Below are 4,854 nucleotides of genomic sequence, written 5' to 3' on the forward strand. Positions count from 1 at the left end.
TCCCTACTAGAAGGAAAACTCTGTAGGGGCACAGATGGGTATGTTCATCATTGTGTATTTAGAACAGGCTTGGCATTGAGGAGGTACTAAGTAGGCATTTTTAAATGAAAATAAGAAAGCAAAGCACTTCTTTCCCAGAGGAGCTGTTGCATGGAGGAGAGTAGCTGTTGGGTTGGGGTGGAAGGGGAGATGTACATTTCTTGCAGCATTTTGCAGGAGGTTTGGGTATGGGATTCAGGAGTGGCTTTGAGAAGAGGATATGAGGCATGAGAAAACTAAGGGTGAGTCATTTAAACCAATTCCCATCCTCTTGGGATGATTGACCTCTCTTTGAGAATGATACCAGTTAACTTGAGTTGTCTTCAACACCTCTGGTTGTTCCAATGAGATGAGCTTAATATGTGCTCATCTTTGGGCCTCAGAAATGGGACCTAAAGTGATCTGAAGTATGGAGGATGAATACTCAAGAATATAGGCTTGCTTCTAGCCAGACAGGACCACTTCTTGTTTAAAGCCTAATTGTGGGCTTCCCTGGAGGCTCAGTGGTAAAGAATCCACCTACCAATGTCAGAAACATGAGATCAATCCCTGATCTGGAAAGATCCCACATGTCATGGGGCAACTGAGCCTGTGTGCCACAACTACTGAAGCCAGTGTGCCCTAGAGGCCATGCTCTGCAACAAGAGAAGACTGCAATGAGAAGCCCTTGCAAGCAATTAGAGCGACATCCCCACTCTCCACAACTAGAGAAAGCCCATATGCAACAATGAAGATTCAGCACAACCACCTTTGGTCTTCCTGCTTTTGCTTCTATTTCTCCTGACAAGAGTGCTGTTCCTGCTCTTCCCCCTTTCCAACTGCTACCCTCTCTTCTAGACTAAGTTCAAATTCTTTTGTGAAGCTTTCCCAGCCATCATGGGGAACAGCAAACTTTCCTTCCTCTAAACTCCTTTAAATCTTACTATTCATGCTTTCATGACATTTCACTTCAGTTGCCCAGTCATGTCCGACTCTGCAACACCATGGACTGCAGCACGCCAGGCCTCCCTGTCCATCACCAACACCCGAAACCTACTGAAACTCATGTCCATCGCATCAGTGATGCCATCCAACCGTCTCATCTCATATCACCCCCTTCTCCTCCCACCTTCAATCTTTCCCAGCATCAGTGTCTTTTCCAGTGAGTCAGTTCTTCAAATCAGGTGGCCAAAGTATTGGAGTTTCAGCTTCAGCATCAGTCCTTCCGATGAATATTCAGGACTGATCTCCTTTAGGATGGACTGGTTGGATCTCCTTGCTGTCCAAGAGACTCTCAAGAGTCTTCTGCAACACCACAGTTCAAAAGCATCAATTCTTTGGCACTCAGCTTTCTTTATGGTCCAACTCCCACACCCATACATGACTACTGGAAAAACCATAGCTTTGACTAGATGGACCTTTGTTGGCAAAGTAATGTCATTGCTTTTTAATAAGATGTGTAGGTTAGTCATAGCTTTTCTTCCAAGGAGCAAGCATCTTTTAATTTCATGGCTGCTGTCACCATCTGCAGTGATTTTGGAGCCCCCAAAATAAAGTCTCTCATTGTTTCCATTATTTCCCCATCTATTTGCCTGAAGTGATGGGAACAGATGCCATGATCTTAGTTCTCTGAATGTTGAGTTTTAAGCCAACTTTTCACTCTCCTCTTTCACTTTCATCAAGAGGCTCTATAGTTCTTCTTCGCTTTCTGACATAAGGGTGGTGTCATCTGCATATCTGAGGTTACTGATATTTCTCCTGACAATCTTGATTCCAGCTTGTGCTTCATCCAGCCTGGCATTTCACATGATGTACGCAGCATATAAGTTAAATAAATGGGGTGACAACATAGAACCATTCAACTTCAGTTTCTTCAGCATTACTGGTTGGGGCATAGAGTTGGATTACCGTGATATTGAATGGTTTGCCTTGGAAACAAACAGAGATCATTCTGTCATTTTTGAGATTGCATCCAAGTACTGCACTTTGGACTCTTTTGTTGACTATGATGGCTACTCCATTTCTTCAAAGGGATTCTTGCCCACAGTAGTAGATATAATGGTCATCTGAGTTAAATTCACCTGTTTGACCACTTCCAGTTTACCATGATTCATGGACCTAACATTCTGGGTTCCTATGCAATATTGCTCTTTACAGCATTGGACTTTACTTCCATCACCTGTTACATCCACAACTGGGTATTGCTTTTGCTTTGGCTCTGTCTCTTCTTTCTTTCTGGAGTTATTTTTCCAGTCTTCTCGAGTAGCATATTGGGCACCTACAAACCTGGGAAGTTCATCTTTCAGTGTCCTGTCTTTTTTGCCTTTTCATACTGTTCGTGGGGTTCTCAAGGCAAGAATACTGAAATGGCTTGCCATTTCCTTCTCCAGTGGACCATGTTTTGTCAGAACTCTCCGCTTTGACCCGTCTGTCTTGGGTGGCCCTACACGGCATGGCTCATACTTTCATTGAGCTAGACAAGGCTGTGGTCCATGTGATCAGATTGGTTAGTTTTCTGTGATGGTTTTCCTTCTGTCTGCCTTCTGACAGAGAAGGATAAGAGGCTTATGGAAGCTTCCTGATGGGAGAGACTGACTGACCGAGGGGGAAACTGGGTCTTGTTCTGATGGGTGGGGCCATGTTCAGTAAATCTTTAGTCCAGTTTTCTGTTGATGGGCGGGGCTGTGTTCCCTCCCTGTTGCTTGACCTGAGGCCAAAGGATGGTGGAGGTAATGAAGATGATGGCGACCTCCTTCAGAAGGCCCTATCACGCACTGCTGCACTCAGTGCCCCAGACCCTGCAGCAGGCCACTGCCGATCCATGCCTCAGCCGGAGCCTCCTGGACACTCGTGGGCATGTCTGGGCCTGTTTCTTGTGGGGTCACTGCTTCTTTCTCCTGGGTCCTGATGGGCACAAGGTTTTGTTTGTGCCCTCCAAGAGTCTGTTTCCTCAGTCCTGTGTAAGTTCTGGTGGTTCTATGGTGGGGTTAATGCAGACCTCCTCCAAGAGGGTTTATGTCATACCCAGGTCTGCTGCACCCAGAGCCCCTGCGGCAGGCCACTGCTGACCTGTACCTCCACAGGAGACACTGAGACACAGTTCTGGCTCAGTCTCTGTGGGTTGGGCATGCATTTCATGCTATCAAGCCGGATAGCTCTCCTTTGGTATTTGCTCAATCCTTTGTTCTGTGAGCAGGCCAGGCTGTGTTGGTTAGATTGTTAGGTTGTTAGGTTAGAGCCTTTTGCGGAAAGTTCTCTTTTCCGAAGTTGCAGTTAAGCGTGTATTCTATAGGGTTTTTTTTTCTTTTTCCTCTCCCAGTTATGTTATGTTGCCTTCTGAGATTCCAAAACTCCCCATAGACTCACCTGTGAGAGAGTTTCCTATTGTGTGGAAACTTCTCTTCCTTCATGACCCCCTCCCCAGGACAGGTCTCCATCCTTAACTCTTTTGTCTCTCTTTTTGTCTTTTCTATTTTGTCCTACCTCCTTGTGAACAGAATGCGCTGCCTTTCTGGGTGCCTGGTGTCCTCCGCCAGTGTTCAGAAGTTGTTCTGTGGAAGTTACTCAGCATTCAGATGGTCTTTTGATGAATTTGTGGGGGAGAAAGTGGCCTCCCCGTCCTATTCCTCTGCCATCTTGACTCAGCAGTGACATTTGGCCAGGAACAATTTGGGGGCAACTCAAGTACTAACTAACTTACTAACTAGCTAACTAACTAACTGAAGTCTTTGGCTTCTCAAGTCTTCAAAAGTCATCCTTCCCTTTGGTGCTTAAGATCACAAGTGCCCAAGCTCAGACCCTGATCCACAACTGAAAGTTCAGCTATGGACTGGCTCCCCACCCTTGTAATTCCCAGAGGAATGCTTACGCTTTCTGCCTAGTCCTGCTGGTTCTGGAGTTCTGCTAGGCCATCTTGTGACCAGCTTCTTCAACTGCTCCCGCTTTCCCCATACCTCCTCACCCCAAGTGCAGACGAAGACCCCTCTATTATCTGTCCAAGCACATCGGAGACCACCTATTCTACCTACCAAAACTTTTGGAAGTGAAGGAATTCTAGTATAGGAAAGAGGGAGGAAAATTCCATAGAACAAGATACAGGAAGTTATTAGAGTCCATCAGCCACCTACCTACACAGCCTATTTTTTTCTTTTGTCCTTTGCTCATTTCATTCTGCTCCCACCTGGCCATAAACCTACCTTTTGCCATATATTACCCTTACCTATATCTCTGTTTCTTTCATCTCTGGGTGCAGGATTCTGATCTTTGAGACCCTGGAAGAAGGTAAAACCCCATTTTAGCCCCATACTCACTTCCAAGGACACATCTTATTCTGCAGAGACAGATCTCATTCCATAATGCAAGCTGTTTCTGTGTCATGAAGGAGAGCGGTGTAGCTCTGTCTGTCTTAAGTCATTGTTTTGGCTTTGCTGCCATAAAGCCATTAAAATGTTTCCCCAGACAAACATACTCTGTTCCCAAAATTGAATCTGAAAATTGCTGATAATTTTTAAATAAATTATTCTGGTTTTTAGACATTACATTTTCAAAACTCTGAGGATTTGATCTCATTAGAACACTCCAGTACACTTTTGTTTCTTTAACGGTGTTTGTACTTTACAGAAATTGGCAGAATAGTAAAGCATCTAGGAGGAGATTAATGGTGTCATCTGACAAAGGCCAGGGGAATCTGTCCCTCCCTTTTGAAGGCTCCAAAGTGTCTGGGGGTGGGTGTGGCATTTTTAAAGAGAGTCACATCAACAAAAATGTACCTAGGAGTGATGAGCATTTCAGAATGACACTTTGTTAATTTGCATGAGAAACAGGACTGCTAGACCT

The sequence above is a fragment of the Muntiacus reevesi genome, chromosome 7 (genome assembly GCF_963930625.1).
Source record: "Muntiacus reevesi chromosome 7, mMunRee1.1, whole genome shotgun sequence".
NCBI lineage: Eukaryota > Metazoa > Chordata > Mammalia > Artiodactyla > Cervidae > Muntiacus > Muntiacus reevesi.